The sequence below is a fragment of the Apodemus sylvaticus genome, chromosome X, assembly GCF_947179515.1.
Source record: "Apodemus sylvaticus chromosome X, mApoSyl1.1, whole genome shotgun sequence".
NCBI classification, from domain to species: domain Eukaryota; kingdom Metazoa; phylum Chordata; class Mammalia; order Rodentia; family Muridae; genus Apodemus; species Apodemus sylvaticus.
In genome coordinates, this window is record NC_067495.1 from 117,378,182 (window position 1) to 117,400,175 (window position 21,994).

The window sequence follows — 21,994 nt, forward strand, 5'->3', positions numbered from 1 at the left end:
GGTCCTGCTTTTGTCTCTAAGGTAAGTCAGGGATTGACAGAGATATCGGGGACTAATTGGAAGCCATTGTGTGTACCTTCCCCGGAGCTCAGGACAGGCAGAGAAAATAAACAGCCCTATGAGAGACCTTAACTAATTTGACATTGGAGACTGGCTCAGGCTGGGTGGTGCCCCTCCCCTTGGCCCTGTTCTGAGCCCAGGACAGCCACTGCCAACTTAACCTGACCCCTTTTGAGATCCTGTTTGGTGCCTCAACTCCTTCGGTGTCCACTGGGCCCTCCCAGAAAGTATCCCACGACATGAGATTTGGCCTAAACTGTCAACCTTAAATGCTCCAGGGATGCCAGAGACCCCTCACTGCTTCCAGACTGGTGACTGGATCTATGTAAGGAGGTTTCAGGGACAGTCACTAGAACTCTGATGGAAGAGACCCTTCCTGGCACTGCTAGCCACTCCCACAGGCCTCAAGGTGGACAGTACTGCGGCCTTGGTGTATGCTTCCCATGTGAAACCTGCAGATGACCGGCTCTCCAGAGACCCCTGCTGGACCCACAGCGGAGATTACAGAAGATAGACAATCTGTTCAAGCTCAAGATCACTTGACTTTGATGTTGACTGCCTGGTGGTACCTTTAATTTCTGTTTCCTTCCCCCATCCTATGTGCCCATTCGCCAAACCTGTTACAGTACTCACTGTCTGCCTTCTATTGGGGTTGGGGATGGCCAGGGCAACCACCAGGACCTCTGCTTTGGTGTTACAAGGGAAAAATTATGACAGTCTGAGGGCACCTATTGATTTAGATGTAGAGAGAATAGAAACTTCCATCAGTTATCTTCAGGAATCACTGACTTCATTATCAGAAGTAGTACTGCAGGACAGGAGGGCTATATGCTGCCTTAGCTGAGTGGTGTTGTTGCTTTTATATAGACCATTCCATGGTTGTTAAAAGAGTCAATGGTCAAGGTGAGGGAAAGGCTATCTACGTGGAAGAGAGAGAACAGAGTTGGGGCTGGTTCTAGTCTTAGTTTAACTTCTCCCCTTGGTTAACCACCTGCATATCCATATCCATTCTGTTAGGACCCTTAATTGTTCTCCTGCTATTGTTGACCTTTGGCCTCTACATTTTGAACTGCTTGGTCACTATTGTTAAGAAATAGGTACAGTACAGCTAATGATCTTAAAGCAGGGGTGTAAAGAACTAGATACAGAAGACCAGGAGTATGAGCTATCAGAATACCAGCAATTGCTTCAGGATTGAAGCATGCACAAAGAAAAGGGGGAATGAAGAGGTCAGCTCAGGAACTTTAGAAAAGTCATGGAACACTTGCCCCTCCCAGAAGGGAGAGGCTAAATTATATTCCTCAGACCACAGAGAAGTCCCTGCAGCTAGGGGAGGCCCAAAGTTATTCCAAGACTGTTGGCTACCTACCTCATTCCCTAACAACCAGTTAGTTTAAAGGTGACACTGTTCTGCCAATCACATTGTGCCTAATGATGGCTGCGCATGGTTGTTCTTTCCCCATGTGCAGGGTGAACCCAGCATGCTGGATTAAATAAAATTCCTCTTGCTTTTTGTATCAAAAAAGTTTTATTTTGATAATAGAAGAGCTTCAATTCAAAATTATGATTTTTTTAAATGTTTAAACAGGGATTGATAGCATTCTTGTAAATGGTCAAATGTTTTAATATATTCAGAAATATATATGTGAAGTCATGTTACGAAGTGATGCAGTTAATTTCAAGATTAAGCTTTAATCTCCTATTTTTATGTTTGAAAGGTACAGTTTATAGTAGATAACTAAAAACAGACGGTATGTTTAACTCACATATGCTAAGTAGGTCCTAGCACTCAATCCTGTGAGAGAGCTGCTGAATGTGGCATTTAATATGTTTAAAGTTACATGACAAAGTCTTTTAACTCTTTCTTAAATTAATTAATTTTTTCACTTAATATCCTGTTTACTGACCCCTCGAAGTCACTCAGCACAATCCTTCTACCATCCCCAATCCCCTTTTCTTCTGTGTGAGTGGGTTTCTCTCAACCCTGGCACTTCACATGTCTTCTAGGTAAGGCGCTTCCTTTCCCACTGAGGCCAGACAAGGCAGCCCAGCTAGAAGAACATATCACAGGTACAGGCAACAGCTTTCGGGATAGCCCCTGCTCCAGTTGTTTAGGACCCACATGAAGACCAAGCTGCACATCTGCTACATATGTGAAGGGAGACCTAGGTCCAGCCCGTGTATACTTTTTGGTAGGTGCTTCAGACTCAAGAGCCCCCAGCTTCCAGGTTAGTTAACTCTGTTGGTCTTCCTGTGGGACTCCCAAATCCTAACAGTGATACCCCGAGGTTTCCAAGAAGATATGGACACAACAACAAAGACCACCGGGATTGTGGGATGATAATCACTGGGCATAACTATCCCAATGCCTTAACCACTGCCAGGGCCCAACCTGGAGAGTGGACAAAGAACAACTAGACAATTGATTGTCACATGTGGCTTAAGACAAGTTGAGTTCAGTTTCTCTCATGTTCCTCCTTCACAGAAAAAGCCTCTTCATCTTCTGGGCCTGATAGCCAAAGAATGTCTCTGCCATTGATGGCAGGTAGACCACAGGAGCCAGGGATAATTATCCAGGTAATGAAATATAGCCAAGTTTCTGTCATTTTAATTGACACATAGGCCATTTAGATAACAATTTATCCTTCTCATGTCTCTAGTCACATTGACAGCTAAGCAAGTTGTAGCTTCACAGCTAGAGAGCAACAGACAACTAGCTCCTTGCTGGGTTAGTTCATTAGTTCATTAGTTAATTAAAACTACTAGGTCTCATCAAAAAGGGCAAAAGGGGTCATCTTGTTCACGGGCTTTATGTTACAGGATAAAAAGATTTTTTAATCCTTTTGGTCTTTATTGGATAATTTTCTTTATTTACATTTCAAATGTTATCCTCTTTTCCTAGTTTCCCCCCTTTAGGAAACCCTCTATCCCATTCCCCCTCTCCTGCTTCTGTGAGGGTGTTCCTCCAGTCACCCACATACTCCCACCTCCCCACCCTCGATTCCCCTACACTGAGGCATCTATCGAGCCTTCATAGGACCAAGGACCTCTCCTCCCATTGATGCCTGACAAGGCCATCCTCTGCTACATATGCAGTTAGAGCCATGTGTACCCCTTAGTTGATGGCTTAGTCCCTGGGAGCTCTGGTTGGTTAATATTGGTGTTTTTCCTATGAGATTGCAAACCCCTTCAGCTCCTTGGGTTCTTTCTCTAACTCCTCCACTGGGGACATGGCACTCAGGTTGGCTACTAGCGTCTGACTCTGTATTCATAACACTCTGGCAGGGCCTCTCAGGAGACAGCCATATCAGGCTCCTTTCAGCAAGCATTTCGTAGCATCCGCAATAGTGTGGGGGTTTGGTGACTGTATATGGGATGGATCCCTAGTTGTGACAGTCCCTGGATGGCCTTTCCTTCAGTCTCTGCTCTACACTTTGACTCCATGTTTGCTCCCATCAGTATTTTGTTCCACTTTCTAAGAAGGATCGACACACCCATACTTTGGTCTTCCTTATTCTTGAGTATCATATGGTCTGTGAATTGTATCTTGGGTATTCTGAGCTTCTGGGATAATATACACTTACCAGTGAGTGCATACCATGTGTGTTCTTTTGTCATTGGGTTACCTCACTCAGGAAGATTTTTTTTATTTCCATCCATTTGCCTAAGAATTTCATGAAGCCATTGTTTTTGATTACTGAGTTGTGTAATGTACCACATTTTCTGTATCCATTCCTCTGTTGAAGCATATCAGCTTTCTTTCCAGCTTCTGGCTATTATAAATAAGGCTGCTATGAACATAGTCGAGCATGTGTCCTTGTCCTTAATTACAAGTTGGGCCATCTTCTGGGTATATGCCCAGGAGTGGTATAGCTGGGTCCGCAAGTAGTACTATGTCCAATTTTCTGAGGAACCCTCAGACTGATTCCAAGCTGGTTGTACCAGCTTGCAATCCCACCAGCAATGGAGGACTGTTCCTCTTTCGCCACATCCTCACCAGTACCTGCTGTCCCCTGAGTTTTTCATTTAAGTCATTCTGACTGGTGTGAGGTGGAATCTCAGGGTTGTTTTGATTTGCATTTCCCTGATGACTAAGAATGTTGAACATTTCTTTAGGTGCTTCTCAGCCATTGATATTCCTCAGGTGAAAATTCATTGTTTAGCTCTGTGCCCCATTTTTAATAGGGTTATTTGGCTCTCTGGAGTCTAACTTCTTGAGTTCTTTGTGTATATTGGATATTAGCCTATAATATGTAGGGTTGGTAAACATCTTTTCCCAATCTGATGGTTTCTCTTTTGTCCTATTGACAGTGTGCTTTGCCTTACAGAAATTTTTGCAATTTTATGAGGTCCCACTTGTCCATTTGTGATCTTGGAGCATAAGCCATTGGTGTTCTGTTCAGGAAAATTTCCCCTGTACCCATGTGCTCAAGGCTCTTCCCCACTTCCTCCTCTATAAGTTTCAGTGTATCTGGTTTTATGTGGAGGGGCTTGATCCACTTGGACTTGAGGTTTATACAGGGACATAAGAATGGCTTCATAGAATGAATTGGGTAGTGTTCCTTCTGTTTCTATTTTGAGGAATCGTTTGAAGAGTATTGGTGTTAGGTCTTCTTTGAAGGGCTCATAGAACTCTGCACTAAACCCATCTGCTCCTGGACTTTTTTGGGTCATGAGACTATTAATGACTGTTTCTACTTCTTTAGGGGTTGTGGGACTGTTTAGATGGTTTCTCTGATCCTGTTAAAACTTTGGCATCTAGTATCTGTCGAGAAAATTGTCCATTTCATCCAGATTTGCCAAGTTTGTTGAGTATAAGCTTTTGTAGTAGGATCTGATGATTTTTTGAATTTCTACATTTTCCTGAGTTATGTCTCCCTTTTCATTTCTGATTTTATTAATTCGGATACTGTCTCTGTGCTCTCTGGTTAGTCTAGCTATGGGTTTATCTAGCTTGTTGATTTTCTCAAAGAACAAACTCCCGGTTTTATTGATTCTTTGTATAGTTCTTTTTGTTTCTATTAGATTGATTTCAACCCTGAGTTTGATTATTTCCTGCTGCCTACTCCTCTTGGGTGTATTTGCTTGGTTTTGTTCTAGAGCTTTCAGGTGTGCTATTAAACTGCTAGTGTAAGCTCTCTCCATTTTCTTTTTGGAGGCACTTAGAGCTATCAGTTTTCCTCTTAGCACTGCTTTCATTGTGTCCCATACATTTTGGTATGACGTGTCCTGACATGCAGGACAGTCAACAGGGTCCGCAGAATTACCTAAGAGGAAGGTGAGAGACAAGAGACACAAGAAGACAGACAGCAAGTCTGATTCTGATCAAGCTGTCAGATTTTATTTTTTACACAAGCCAATTTAAAGGGAAGCATACAAGATTTGAGAGGGGTAAAGGGGGAACAATCTCAGGGGATTGGCATCATTTCTAAGAAACAGTTTCTCATAACTTCTGGGTAAGGCTAGTTATTACTGCTGTAATTCTGGCATGATAAAGGGGTTCATGAGGAGGTAAAGTGGAAAGGGGTTGTTATAGTAACCTATCCACAGATGAGCTTCAAAAGGAGGGGGTTTTAAGATCTACATAAGAATGGCCCCTGGCATGGAAATCTAAGTGAGAATGACTCCTGGTATCAAGGTCTCCTGGCATTGAGAACTAGGTAGGGATGGCTCCTGGTATGGAGAGTTCTTGGCATTGAGATGTAAGTGAGGATGGCTCCTGGCATCTCTCCCTTCTCTGTATAGAGAGAGCAGAGGTCAGACAGCCATTGATGGAAAGCAGATGAGGCACCAAGATAATGGGACAGCGCCTGTCTTAGGAATCGACCATCGTCACATTCCCATTTGGACGTCACTGCCAGCCTTCAGAAACTCCTGTCTTAGGTGGGAGTAGCCCTGGGAAGTTGCCTGTCATTGGCAAACTGCCCAGCAAGTTTATTGTTATTGATGCCTTCAGCTTGTGGGGCTCCTTCTGGAGTCCTGGCTGGAATGGCTGTGACAAGGATGCTCTCTCTGTTAGGGCACTAACACACACTGTTAGAGTGTGCTGTTTGGGCTGTTCTTCCCTGGGGGTTTAGGTAGCCATGTCTCAATCCTCCATAGCCAAATGATGCTAATGTACCTGAATGGGCTTGGCTGCCAAGTCATCTACCTGCTTCTTAATTAGGGCAGTGAGGCATTTAAAAGCCCATGGTCCAAAAGAAAATAACAATAACACACCTACAAAGGGTCCTAGGATATTGGGTAAAAGTGTAGTGAGCCATGGAGAGGTGGAAAACCAATTTTCATACCAACTTTCTTTCTGTTCTCTTTCTCTCTTACATTTTTCTAGTCCTTGTCTGACTATTTTCATGCTATCTTTTACAACTCCTGTCTTACTAATGTAAAAACAGCACTCTTCTTTTAAAGCTGCACAAAGTCCACCCTGTTGGAGGAACAGGAGATCAAGTCCCCGCCTATTTTGTAGGACAACCTCAGCTAGGGAGTCAACGGAGTTGGAGAGATCAATTATCCCCTGCTGAAGGCATTGGACGTCTTGATTGATGGTAGCACTTAGCTCTGTGTACCTAGAGTTGGAAAGAATAAGGGAAGAAATCCCTGTCCCCGCTCCCACAGCTCCAAGGCCAAGTAGGACAGAGATAGTAACAGCAGAGATAGGTTCTCTGTGAGGGCGGCTCAAAGAAGTGGAGTCTCCAAAGGATGTGGATTGATCCCACAAGTGAAAAAATTCTTCAGAGCGATAATAAACTAAACGAGGAATCATCTTAATAAGGATGCAAAACTCAGGGTTCTCCCCATTCTTTCCATTTTGAAAAACTGAGGCGGAGAGGCAAGGTGTAAGACCATCAAGGCACACCCACCAGGTTCCCTCCTGGGGGAGAATAGAATAAATGCCAGGAGGGGAATAATAGGTTTCATTACACAAGTGAGCATAAAGTGAGGGGACATTTGTTCCACTAGAGACACACAAAGTCCCAGGCCAGATATTTGGGTTAATGAAAGACCTGGCCAAGCACCCTTTTGCCAAAGGCAGTGCCTTGGATCATCAGCATGGGGGCGGGGATCACCAAGAATGGCAGTTCCTTCATAAAAGGGTGGTTGGGAATGGTAGCACAGCCAGCAATCTTCAACAAGTTCAGGGGGAGTTTCATTTAACGTAAGAAAAGTCTGATTAACTAAAGAAAGTACAAGATTTTTAGTGGGAGCTGACTGTACAGACAGTGTAGTGGCTGATGGCTTAGCTGGTGGCTGGAGGGGAAATACAGAAGGTAGGAAGGTGCCTTAAGAGAAGGAGCACGGGTGGTGTCCTGATCAATTCCTTTAGGAGGAGCAGGACAAGGTACCAACACAGAATTAGGTCCCATTGGGACTATCTAAGCATGATATAAAGGCTCTTTAAGGAGCTTAATAGAGAAAATAATACCTGCATCAAAGCCAAGTACATAGAGGCAAAGATCTCATTCATAGCCTATTTGCCAATATAAATTAGGAGATTTTGCATAGGTGGTAAGCTTAATTTGTAAAGGTGTGCACCATCCTTTTGTAAAGGGATTAGAGGCCTTGCAGGATTGTGTTTTACTTGTATGTAATCCCACAGGAGAAGTCCAGAGGCTCTTCCAAGGGTCCCAAACAACCAAAGTAAATCCTATGGATGTCTTAAAGAAAACAAATGGCAGGCCACATTCTGTCTACACTTGAAATCTGAAAAATTTAAATATATGGCATTTTGACACTCTGAAGGGGGCAAGCAGCAGTAGCCAATATCTCCCCTTTAATCTGTTTATAATTTGTCTAATTTGCAGCTAAATAAAATTTCCATACAAAGTGGGATGTTGAGTCTGTAGATGTCTGTGGTGTCAGCATTAGTGAGAGGCATCCAAAGGTTTTGAGGATTGTGGCCATTTTCAATTATTATAATCAGCATCATTCTTTGTCTCAGCATTAGCATACTCTGGCAGCTAGCATGTTCCTTCCACATCCTGCAGAAAAAAAACACAAACATGCCCTCTTCTCTACACTCAGAGAGTTCCCTGGCATTAAAATTTTTAAACTTTTGTGGTATATAAAGATGTCGGGAGCCATCTTCAGAACTCAATGCCAAGAACTCTCCATACCAGGAGCCATCCCCACCTGGCTCTCAATGCCAGGAGACCTCGATACCAGGAGTCATTCTCACTTAGATCTCCATGCCAGGAACTATTCCTACGTAAATCTCAAAACCCCCTCCTTTTGAAGTTCATCTGTAGATAGGTTACTATAGCAACCCCTTTCCACTTCACCGCCTCATGACCCCCCTTTTATCATGTCAACATTCCAACAGCAATAACTAGCTTTACCAGAAATTATGAGAAACTGTTTCTTAGAAATGATGTCAACCCCCTGAGATTGTTCACCCCTTTACCCCTCCCAAACCTTGTATGCTTCCCTTTATATTGACTTGTCTGAAAATTAAAGTTTGACAGCTTGATCGGAACTAGACAGGCTGTCCGGCCTCTCTCTCTTGTCTTGTCGCCCCATCGCCTTTCTTCTAGGTGGCTTAAAGGAACCCTGTTGACTGTCCTGCGGGTCAGGACATAAAGATATGATTCTCCCCTCTTTTATTATAAAAAATATTCTTGTTAAGTTTTATGGGCCTGTTCTACAATATCTTGTCTTTGAGAATTATGAGAAATCTCAGTAATATGACTAATATCAAATTGTTAATAGAATGTCTCAAATGTTTTGTCATGGAATATCTTAGTTTCTCCATCTATGGTGATTGAGAGTTTTGCTGGGTATAGTACTTTTGGCCGGCATTTATGTTCTCTTAGAGTTTGCATGAGATCTGCCCAGGATCTTCTAGCTTTCATAGTCTCTGGTGAGAAGTCTGGTGTGATTCTGATAGGTCTTCCTTTATGTTACTTGACTTTTTTCTCTTACTGCCTTTAATATTCTTTCTTTGTTTAGTAATTTGAGATTTTGATTATTATGTGACAGGAGGTAGTTCTGCTCAGGTCCAGTCTGTTTGGAGTTCTATAGGCTTCTTTTATATTCTCTCTTTAAGTTAGGGAAGTTTTCTTCTATAATTTTGTTGAAGATATTTGCTGGCCCTTTCAGTTGTAAATCTTCACTCTCATCTATACCTATAATCCTTAGGTTTGGTCTTCTCATTGTGTCCTGAATTTCCTGGATGTTCTGGGATACAAGCTTTTTGCATTTTGCATTTTCTTTGACAGTTGAGTCAATGGTTTCTATGGTATCGTTGGCATCTGAGATTCTTTCTTCCATCTCTTGTATTCTGTTGTTGATATTTGCATCTATGGCCCCTGATTTCTTTCCAAGGTTTTCTATCTCCAAAATTGTCTCCCTTTGTGATTTCTTAGTTGTTTCTACTTCTGTTTTTAGATCCAGGATGGTTTTGCTCAGTTCCTTCATTTTTTTGTTTGTGTTTTCCTGTAATTCTTTAAGAGATTTTTGTGTTTCCTCTTTCATGACTTCTGCCATTTGACTCACTTTCTCCTGCATTTCTTTACGTTTTGTGTGTGTGTGTGTGTGTGTGTGTGTGTGTTTCTTCTTTATTGGCTTCGATCTCTTGAGCCTTATTCTCCTGCATTTCTTTAAGTGATTTTTGTGTTTCCATTATACGGGTTTCTAGCTTATTCGTGTTCCCCTGTATTGCTTTAAGAGATTCATTTATGTCCTTTTTGTGTTCTTCTAGCAGCATCATGACCAGTGATTTTAAATCCAAATCTTGTTTTTCTGGTGTGTTTGTGTAATCAGGACTTGCTGATGTTGGAGAGTTTGGTTCAGATGCTGCCATATTGCCTAGATTTCTGTTAGTAGCATACCAATATTTGCCCTTTGCCATCTTGTTATCTCTGGCATTAGCTGGTCTTGTCTCTGGGTGGTGTTTGAGCCTCCTATGAGGCTGTAAGGCTATTTCTGCAACACTGGATGGCAGGGTTTCCCCTGTCACAGATTGCTGATGTGCTGTTCTCTTCTTGGGTGCCCTTGCAGCCCTAGTGTGCTTTGCCCCAGATTGTCTCAGTGAACCAGGTGGTGCCCGTTTGCTCCTTCAGGAAGTGCTGAAGGGTGTATGCTGCGGGACCTTTTCCGAGTCCTGATCACTCTGCTAGGCAGCCGCTCCCCCATTCGGGTTGGTGCACACAAGTCTAGCCTAGCTGCTCAGGCCCTGAGTCCAGGCAAATGCCTGGCAGGCTTAGGCCGAGCAATGTTCGCCTCCAGCTATGACTGTTAACTGGTTCTGTCAGGTAGCCAAGATGGCGGTGTGCAAGCGCTCCCTGAAAGTGCCAGGAGAGTCTGCCGGGCTAACAACCTTCTGGCCAGGCCCCGGACAGCCCAGGGTGCAGTCCAATGCCTGCCGGGCTTAGGACACGCCCCCTATGTTAGCCTCGGGCTATGACTGTTAGCTGGCTTTGCCTGCTAGAACTCTCTGGAGTCCCATAGCCAAAATGGTGGTGCGCACATGCCGGGACAGACTGCCAGCTGACAACTTCCTGGCCAGGTTGGCACACTGATGCCCCCCCCCCCCTGAACAGCCCAGGGGCTGGGTGTAGGCCAACACCTGTTGGGCTTAGACACCTGCAATGTTGGTCTTGGGTTATGTTTGTGTACCTCAGGCTGTTAGTTCTCTCTGGCGTCCAAGAGCCAAGATGGTGGAGAGTCTCTCGTAACTGACTGGTGGGAGGCAGAATTCTGATGTGGCTTCAGTACAGTGAAAGGCACTGTAAATCTGCCGCTGCTTGCAACCCAGCTGGCCAGCGATGGTCAGTGGTAGCAGGTACAGGGCCTTCCAGGACCCTGTCGTCTTGGTTCCACTGCTGATGGCCCTTCTGCTGGACCAGCTGCTGCTGCTGCTGCCACAGCTGCCCCAGCAAACCTCTTATTTTTTGTTTTTTATGTTAAAACTAGATTAGTTATAACATAACTAATTCATTTCTAGTTTAGTTATAACTAGAAAGGTTGAGAAGCTGTCAATAGTCATATGTATATTTTTAATTAATTTTTGAATTGTATTTGTATAATTGTAAAATTTACGAATTAGTAGAATTTAAAAAAGAAACTATTTCAAACAACTGCAATCCATGATATATATATATATATATATATATATATATAATCAATATATAAATTAAAAGTTTGAGTTTTAACATTTTAAAAATAGCAGCTACAGCACCCAATTTAATTATCTGTGCTGAAGCAAGGGTAAACTCAAAAGAATAAACATATGTTCTAATCATATGAACTTTATTCCCACAGTAGATGCATTTTATGGGATATATGTATAGAAATATAAAAGCATATATGGAAGCAATTTTTAACAATTTATCTTTTAGATAACAATTATTAATTTTGTCAAAAAAGCTTGCTATATAATAGATTAATAAATAATAATAATCAACATTATTGCTGTTTAAAATAAGGAACAATCCCTCAATGGAGGAATGGATACAGAAAATGTGGTATATATACACAATGGAGAACTATCCAGCAATTAAAATCAATGAATTCGTGATTTTTTTAGGCAAATGGTTGGAACTGGAAAATATCATCCTAAGAGAGGTAACACAATCACAAAAGAATACACATGGAATGCAATCATTGATAGATGGGTATTAATTAGCCCTGAAGCTCTGAATACTGAAGATACAATTAGCATATCATATGATTCCCGTGAAGAAGGAAGAAGAGGGCCCTAAACCTGGAAAGGCTTGATCCAGCATTGTAGGGGAGTACCAGGGCAGAGAAAAGGGAGGGGGAAAGACAGGAGAATGGATGGAGAGAAGAGGACTTATGGAACATATGGGGGGGGGGGGGACTGGGAAAGGGGAAAGTTTTTAGAATGTAAACAAAGAATATAGAAAATAAAAAATAAATAAAATAAGGAACAAACATTTCATCAGGCTCTTAAAACATTCCTTTTAAAAATATTTTTATGATTTTTATTTTGCAATACTTTATTATTACACCAAATCTTTATTGGAGATGTTAAAACTTTACTTGGAGAGATTTTACATTAATGTTCTCTTTGTCAAGGAATTCAAGTATATCATAAACTGTTAACAAATACTTACGATAGCTTTCTTCAAGTTATGTCTCTCAATATTCATTTTGCATTTACCTTGAGAACATCAGAGGCTTAAATCCTCTTGTGGCAAGCTTAAAGCAGTGTCTTAGCCAAAAAATTTATCTTAACACCTTTTGAAAATCATTTTCTTAAAAACTTTAAAAGCCCATTGTTAAGAGCAAGCCATTTCTTGAGGAAGAACTTTCTAATGAAATGATTTTATTGGTTTTTTAAAGTTAGTTTATGCTCTTTTAAAGTTAGAAGTAAATGCTTTTACAATTATGAGTATCCACAAAGTAAAAAACAACCCTTTAAATCTATAATAGTTTTGTATGGATTAGGCAGGCCAAATTTTAGTGCCTTCATAATTTCTACATAGCCTTAACCTTTCACAGATATAAGTTTGAACTGTATTTTGAACCACATCTGTGTGAATCTGTTAAAAATGTTCTTTTGGCCAGAAACTCTCTAAGAGAGAAAGCAAGATGCATCTCTCAAGCCTCTACCGAGGCAGCTCTGAGCTTTGTATTAACTCAAATGTAAATCTTCTGATCTGAGTCTATTATCTCTAAGGTCATACCTACACCCATTGGTCCTGCAAGGAGTAGCTTGTAACCAGACCTCATTGTATGAAGGTCAAATAACAAAAGGAACCTGTAATATCAAAGCATAACTACAATTTTTGAAAGCAAAACCCAGTTTTAAACAATCTTTTCTCCTTAAAATTAATGGCAAACACATTACTTTCACATTGCAAAGTTTGTCCATCATCTTATACGTTTGAATGTATGACTGTAACTTATTGAAGAGACATTATTTTAAATCTTATATTTTATAAGACTGATATCTAGGATAAGAACCACATAAAACATTATATCAATTTAGAAATATCTTAGAGACCTGTTTTTCTTGGCTTGTGTCATGTCACATGTTGCTTAAGATAGCTCTAACCCTGAATTATCAGTTCTAAACTTACCTTTTGTTACCATCATTGTATTTTTAAATCATGTCCAATAACTTATGAGCCAATACTCTATAGTCAAGACATGTAAAATATTTATACGTTTAAGACCAATTAGAAATAAAAATGAAGCGATTGCATGATTCTCATAAATTTAAACCAAATACATTTTTTCCCAAGGGAGAAAAGCATTTTGAACCCAATCTTCACCATTGTAGAAAAAATTTTTAGGAGAAATATCTGTTAGTCCATTTATCCCAGAACTGCTGGCCCTTTAAGAAGCAATTTTTTTCTCAAGCTGTGTTTGACTCCTAGTTAAGAATGTGAGGCACCTTAAATCAGCTTCCTCTGTATAAACTGTGACTGGCAAGACTGCCAGCAGATAACATTTTTCTTATTATTATTATTTTTTTTATTTTATTTTTACCATTTTTTCTTTTCAACATAAAACATAAAAAACAACAATCATTCAGCCAATCAAAACAATAGACAAACATAAATTGAAATACATATGGACAGGTTTTGGTGCACCAAAGAGACAACAGAGAGGGAACTTGATGTCCCAAAGAGGTCCAAATAGCTTCACCAAAACTAAGGATATCTCCAGTAGGATTCAGAGAGGAAACAGGACATCTCCCACTTTCCTCTCCTCCCCAGGAGAGTTTTGAAATAACTTTTAACCATTTTTTTTGATGCCACATCCTGCATGTGGAAAAACTGCTTTTCTGAAACCTGCTTTTTCTCTTGTTTAAGATTTAACTTCTTATCTTCTTTTTCTTCTAGGAATTCTGCCAGAGAAGGGAGGGGAGGCACAGTGGCAACTACTGATAGTTACTCCATAGTGCCCTGCTTTTTTAACCTCTATTGGGTTCATAAAAAGAGAAAGAGGTTTAAAGAATGTGAGGAAGGGGGTGCCTAGGCAGACACACACAGACATGGTATAGAATAAAGTTTATTTAGAACAGAGGATAAAGGTTAATTGGGTAGGGGAGGCAGAGAAAGGCAGAAAGAGAGTGTGTAGATAAGTACAGACTGGCCATGACCATGTGGAGAGAGGTGGGAGAGGAGGAGAGACCAGGAATTTCTTTGCAGTCCAGGACTTACACTCTGCCTATGAGCGGTTTTTACTTTCATTTTCTCCTGCCACTTCAGCAGCCTCTGACTTCCAAAGAACAAATTCTCCCTCAGAGAAAGCTCAGCTCAGGCAAGCAGGATAAATTCCTCAGGTGTGAGCCAGCCCTCGGTGGAAGATTCTAAGTGCCAAAGTGAAGGGAGCAGTCCACCCATAGGCTGTGACTGCGGACTTTATTTTTCCTAAAATTTTAAAGTCAAGGGGCTTCTTTTGGCTCTGGCTTTTTCTAGGTATTTGTCTTTGAAATAAATCCTGAAGTTAGATTGACCATTTGTCCCTCTAAGTCTCGTAGCACCTTTAAGAGGGCTTCTTGCTCCCTGCAGCTATCATTTGGCAGAGAGAAAACATTTTTTCAGTGGCTCTTCTGCTGACAGCTTTCTCCTCCAAGTTGGCTTCCTCCCAGGGAGATAGAGTGTCAGCACCTGAATTATGACTAGATTTCAGAGTTTGTAGAGAAAGATAGACTTTGGTCTTTTTGAGAAATTAGGGAAAATAACAGACAGAGACCATTTTAAATGTCCCTCCACCATATCTATCAGAGGCAGGAGGGATAAGAGAGCACAGAGACAGTGTCCGGATGAGTGCTTTTTCAGAGAACTAGATCCTGGAAGCAGGAGGAATTCTGAATAATGTCATTAATCAGAGACCAGTAGTTAAAGGCAGTAACTGGAACTTTTTTTTTCCTGAACCAAAAGTTGCATAGTAATCTCTAAAACAATTACTTACTCTAGCCCATGTTTTCTTATCTATGATTCCTTCCTCTAGGAACCAGGGACAATTTGTCCGACATAATACTTAAGATCCTAAATACTTCTCAAAGAAATACCTAAGATCTTCTTTTCTTAACCCAGGCCCTCGTGTCTTGAGAAATTCCTTGAGCCTTAAAACAGGCTGAATAAAATCTTGTCCCAGGGGGTCTCACCTTCTGAGACATTGTTGCCATGGAGATTTTCCCCCTGGCCATGCACCAGCAGGTCAACTGTCCCTTAAACTAACCTGATCCTGGAGCTGTATGCAAAGAGCTCTTCCTTTTTTTCCTACGGCCTCATTCCCCCACAGGGGCCTCACTGCTGGGCTCCAGAGTGTCCCGACCCGCAGGACAGTCAACAGATTCCCTGAAACTACGTAAGAGGAAGGTGAGAGACAAGAGACACAAGAAGACGGACAGCAAGTCTGATTCTGATCAATCTGTCAGATTTTATTTTTTATAAAGGGAAGCTCACAGGGTTTGGGAGGGGTAAAGGGGGAACAATCTCAGGGGGCTGGCATCATTTCTCAGAAACAGTTTCTCATAATTTCTGGGTAAGGCTAGTTATTACTGCTGGAATTCTGGCATGATAAAGGGGGTTGTGAGGAGGTGAAGTGGAAACGGGTTGCTATAGTAACCTATCCACAGATGAGCTTCAAAAGGAGGGGGTTTTGAGATCTACATAAGAATGGCCCCTGGCATGGAGATCTAAATGACTCCTGGTATCGAGGTCTCCTGGCATTGAGGTCTCCTGGCATTGAGAACTAGGTGGGGATGGCTCCTGGTATGGAGAGTTCTTGGCATTGAGATGTAAGTGAGGATGATTCCTGGCAATGATGTGTCTTCATTTTCATTAAATTCTAAAAAGTCTTTATTTATTTATTTCTTGACCAAGTTATTAAGTAGGGCATTGTTCAGCTTCCATGTGTATGTGTGCTTTCAGTTGTTTTATTGCTATTGAAGACTAGCCTTAGTACGTGGTGGTCTGATAGGATGCATGGTATAATTTCAATCTTCTTGTATCTGTTGAGGCCTGTATTGTGACCAGTTAAATTGTCAATTTTGAAGAAGATACCACGAGATGCTGAGAAGAAGGTATATTCCTTTGCTTTAGAATGAAACATTCTATAAATATCTCTTAGATCCATTTGGTCGATAACTTCTCTCTGTTTCACTGTGTCTGTGTTTAGTTTCTGTTTCCATGATCTGTCCATTGCTGAGAGTGGAGTGTTGAAGTTTCCCACTACTCTTGTGTGAGGTACAATGTGTGCTGTGAGCATTAGTAAAGTTTCTTTTATGAATGTGGATGCCCTTGCATTTGTAGCATAGATATTAAGAATTGAGAGATCATCTTCATAGAGTTTTTCCTTTGACCAGTATGAAGTGCCCTTCCTGATCTTTTTTGAAAACTTTTGGTTTTATTTGATATTAGAATGGCTACTCCAGCTTCTTTCTTGGAATCATTTGTTTGGAAAATTATTTTTCCAGCCTTTTACTCTGAGATACTCTCTGTCTTTGGCACTGAGGTGTATTTCCTGTATGCAGCAATATGCTGGGTCCTGTTTATGTATCCAGTCTGTTAGTCTATGTCTTTTTATTGAGGAATTTAGTCCATCGATATTAAGAAATATTAAGGAAAAGTGATTGTTACTTCCTATTATTTTTGTTGTTAGAGGTGGAATTATGTTTATGTGGCTATCTTCTTTTGGGTTTGTTGAAAGATTACTTTCTTGCTTTTTCTAGAGTGTAGTTTTCCTCCTTGTGTTGGTGTTTTCCAACTATTATCCTTTGTAGGACTGGATTTGTGGAAAGATATTGTGTATATTTGGTTTTGTCATGAAATGTCTTGGTTTCTCCATCTATGTTAATTGAGAATTTTGCTGGGTATAGCAGCCTGGACTGACATTTGTATTCTTTTAGGGTCTGTATTACATCTACCCAGGATCTTCTTGCTTTCATAGTCTCAGGTGAGAAGTCTGGTGTAGTTCTGATAGGTCTGATATGTTACTTGACTTTTTTCCCTTACTGCTTTTAATATTCTTTCTTTGTTTTGTACATTGGTGTTTTGATAATTATGTGATGTGAGGAATTTCTTTTCTGGTCCAGTCTATTTAGAGTTCTGTAGGCCTCTTTTATGATCATAAGGATCTCTTTATTTAGTTTAGATGTCTGCATTACATCTACCCAGGATCTTCTGGCTTTCATAGTCTCTGGTGAAAAGTCTGGTGTAATTCTGATAGGTCTAATATGTTACTTGACCTTTTTCCCTTACTGCTTTCAATATTCTTTCTTTGTTTTGTACATTTGGTGTTTTGATTATTATGTGATGTGAGGAATTTCTTTTCTGGGCCAGTCTATTTAGAGTTCTGTAGGCCTCTTGTATGATCATAAGGATCTCTTTCTTTAGGTTAGGGAAGTTTTCTTCTATAATTTTGTTGAAGATATTTACTGGCCCTTTAAGCTGGAAATCTTTGCTCTCTTCTATACCTATAATCCTTAGGTTTGGTCTTCTCATTGTGCCCTGGATTTCCTGGATGTTTTGGGTTAGAATCTCTTTGCATTTTGTATTTTCTTTGACTGTTGTGTCAATGTTTTCTATGTTATCTTCAGCATCTGACATTCTTTCTTCTGTCTCTTGTATTCTGATGGGGATGCTTGCATCTTTGACTCCTGATCTCTTTCCTAGGTTTTCTATCTCCAGATATGTCTCACTTTGTGATTTGTTTATTGTTTCTAGTTCCATTTTTAGATCCTGTTTGGTTTTGTATAATTCCTTTACCTGTTTGATTGAATTTTCCTGTAATTCTTTAAGGGAGTTATTTATGTCCTTCTTAAAGTCCTCTATCATCATCATGAGAAATGATTTTAGATGAGAATCTTGCTTTTCTGATGTGATGGTGTATACAGGTCTTGCTATGGTGGAAGAATTGCATTCTGATGATGCCAAGTAACCTTGGTTTCTGTTGTTTATGTTCCTATGCTTGCCTCTGCCATCTGGTTGTCTCTAGTGCTACCTGCCCTCACTATATCTGACAGGAGCCAGTCCCTCCTATGGTCCTGGTTGTGTCAGAACTCCTCAGAGTTCAGCTGTCTCTGTGGTCCTGTGATTCTGGGATCCTGGGATCCTGAGATCCTGGGTGTGTCAGAGCTCTTGGGAGTCAAGCTGCCTCTGGGACCCTGAGATCCTCCTGTGACCAAGCTCCTATGATTCTGTGATCCTGAGATCCTGAGATCCTGTGATCCTATGATCCTGGGCATGTAAAATAGCCTGGAAGTGGAGCTTCCTCTGGTCATTGTGGGACTGGCTGCATAATTTGAGCCCAATGTCTGCTCAGGGCATCTGCTCAGACTGGAAGGAACCCATGCCACTGGTTGGGGGGAGTTCCTGCGTGCCTGGATCTGGCTGGTCCCAGTTACTCCCGGTGTTGGGGCAGATGTTTTGTCCTCCTCACCTCTGATCCTGTGATCCTGGGAGTATTAGAGCACCTGGGAATGGAGTTTCCTCTGTGTGTTGTGGGACTAGCTACAGAGTTCGCACCCAAGGTCTGCTCAGGGCACTGGCCCAGAGTGGAAGTAGACAAAAGATTTTAATTTATGTTTTCACCATTCCTTAATTTAAATAACTGCACTCAATAATCAACTTTCTGTATCTCATAATAAATAATTGGTTAGAAAAAATGTAAAGTTTAAAATTTATATAAGGTCTGAGAATCCAGAAATGTTTAAAGATAAATGAGGTTGATAAATGCAAATTATAATGTTAAAAGGTCTAAGAAGATGTTTTAATATATATAATTTGTAGAGATATAAAAATAATTTAAGGTAAAAAAGAAAATGTTCATATTTCTTCCCCCATGCTATTTTTATTTCAAAGTTCAGAATTTTAATATTGATTAATTTAATTCTGATATGCTAATGGAACACTGGCAGCTTACAATTCAGTCACAAGCTCAAGATTTTAAATTTCCATTGGCTGTCTTCTGCCCTCTGGACTGAAGATAAGAATGTGCTGTGCCTTTTGACCCAAGCCTATGCCTTTTACTAGGTCTCAAAGACATGAACCTGATCCTGTTGTCTTGCAGATACCTATTAACTAGTTTTTCTAAAATATAGATTTCAAAGCAATGGTAAGACTAATGTATAGCCTTTTGTAAAAATAAAATTCACATAAGCTTCAGGGAATCAAAAACCAGCCATGAGTGTGGGATCCATCTGCCACATATCACATGTACTTTAGGTAATTATACCAACCTCTTCTTGAAAATGAGATTTCCCCCTTGGTCTTGGAATTCCACAACATCCCAATTACTAGAAAAATTTAACTTCTGTCCCTATTCTACATTTGTCTCAGCAAATTTTCACCTGACAGGTCCATCCAGGGTTCACCTGAGGAGCTCCTGAACCCTGGGCTTGCTGAAAACTGATGTTAACCAGTTCAGCTAATATCATTACTCCATGTTCTTTATCTGGATCAGCTGATCAGATGCTTCTGATAAATGCCCCTTTACCCAGCCTTTGACTAGAATTTCAGCCTTTCTAGACCCCCCCCCCCATGACAATGTCCTAATATCAGCTGGAAGTAGTTACAGAAAAGAATACATCACATGGTGTCCAACTAATAGGCTGAAATGCTAAGTCAAAATGAAACTCCCCAGCATAAGGGACACGTGGCTACCTAGAATGCCAACTGACACATGCCACTAAGCATCGCATTTCCACTGACCATCTTATGCTCCTCCAGACCCAACATAACTCTCTGGTCTCAGAGAAAAATTTTGAGTCAATGATTTGACTCACTGGAATAACTGAAAAGGAGGAATGTTGAGGCCTGCTCCTTTTATCCTAACTCTAGCCATTCGGTATTTAGTCTCCATTTTCCTCATAAGGTGAAATTAAGTTCAGGGTCCTTTCCAGCTTCTGCCTCTTATAAATAAGACTGCTATGAACATAGTGGAGCATGTGTCCTAAATTACAGGTTGGACCATCTTCTGGATATATGCCACTTCCCAGAAATAATTGTCCATTGCTGACGCTGACAAAATTCTCCTAAAAGGTCAGAATACTGTTGTTGTATTATTTATGTTCTGTTATCTCAATGCTCTGAAACTCCCCTGCTTTACCACCTGTCCACAACCCCTCTTACCTCACTTAGGACCAATCAGCTTAAGAGTCAGCTGATAATACTTTGTCTAATTAGCCAAAATGTAGTACTGCCTTCACCCTTGCCTTCTGAACTTCTGAACTCAGATTTTCCTTAAAAAAAAAAAAAAAAAAAAAAAAAAAAAACCTTCCCTGAGAACAGACTGGCTCCTGAATCCTTTCTTGTGGTTCTGATTGATCAGTCTTGGGGTATGTGTTCAATAAAATATTCTTGTTTAACTATGATCAATGTTTGTATGTTTTATGTGGTGATTCCTGTACTCTAACAGAATCCATTTAAAGTTAGCATGACAGGAGGTGGTCAGGTGAGTCTTAACATCTTGAATTTGGGAGCTCACATAAAGAGTAGCTTCATCTAGAGCATTGACTATATTAGTCAGTCCTCTATATCATTGCAGAAGCTGTAATGTGTCACAGTGTGTCACAGTGTGTCCCACAGTATATCCCTCTGTCCACACATCTTCACTTGCAAATGTTCATTGCAGTGAGTCATTCGTCTGGTTTGAGACCTTTGGCGTCTGTGACACCATCAATATTGGATCCTCATCAGGACTCCTGGTTATCCTGATGTTGCCCTGTGTCAGGGAGATCCTGCAGCTTTGGATCGGCAGGAGTGGCCCTTTCACAAATCCCAACCTTTCACAGATGATACAGATTTGGGGGTGGGCCAGTTCAGATCCCTGTATCTGACCCTGGGTGGGAGATAAGCTGGTCAGCCTGCCCACTTTCCCTTATCCACACCACCAGGGCTAGCTCTCCAGCACTGCCCCAGCTAGGGCACACAAAGCTGCTATTGGCAGGAAGCAGGGTCAGCTCTCCTGATGGCATGCCCTCAGGACCAGCTCACCCATACCCACATCTCCAAATCCAGCTCCATTGTGCTGCCCAATTAAGGTCAGGGCCCAAGTGCTACAGCCAGCGAGCAAGCAGGGACAAGTCTCCTCCTCTCATGACCCCAGGGCCAATTCTCCCTAGTTGTGCAGGTGGCAAGTGGGAGAAGAGGTGGGCATCTCTCCAACACCCACACTACCTCACACCAGATTGAGTGGCAAGCCCAGGTCTTATGTGTTCTCACCCTTTGTGCTGGCTCAGTTGTGCCCCTTCCACCAGTGCCAGCTCTGCTATGCTGCCCAGGTGAGGTTCTGGGCCCATTCTCCCAGCCAGCAGGGGACAGGGCCAGTTCACCTGTTCTCATGACCTCAAAGCCAGTTCTCCCGACTGCCACAGGTGGTAAAGGGGAAGTGGGGACAGGCATCAACACTACACCCACACCACGTCGTGGAAGACTAGTAGTGGGGCCAGTTTTCCTGCACTCTCACCCTCGGGGCTGGCTCACCTGCTCCCCCTCAACCAGGGCCAGGAGTACTGTGCTGCCCAAGTGAGGTACAGGCCCTGCTCTCCTGAGTGCTTCAGCCAATGAAAGGACCAGCTCTTCTGTTCTCAGGACCCCAGGGCCCAAATCTCCCTACTGGTACAGGTGGTGAGGGGCAAAGGGGAAGGCATCACCTACTCCCAGCACCCAAGACATAGAAAATTCTCAAGAGGGGAATCTCAAATGGTTGAGAAACAGTTAAAGCAATGGTCAATATCTTTAGTTATCAGGGAAATGCAAATCAAAACTACTTTGAGATTTCATCTTACATCCATCAGAATGGCTAAGATCAACAAAGCAAGTGATGAGCAAAGCTAGCTCATGCTGACTAGGGTGTACAGTAAGGGGGACACTCATCCATTGCTGGTGGCTGGTGGAGGTGTACTGTATAGACACTCTACACAGTAATCACTTTGCACAGAAATCAGGGTGGTGCTTCCTCAGGAAGATGGGAACCAGTGTACCTCAAAATCCAGCTAGACTACTTCTGGGCA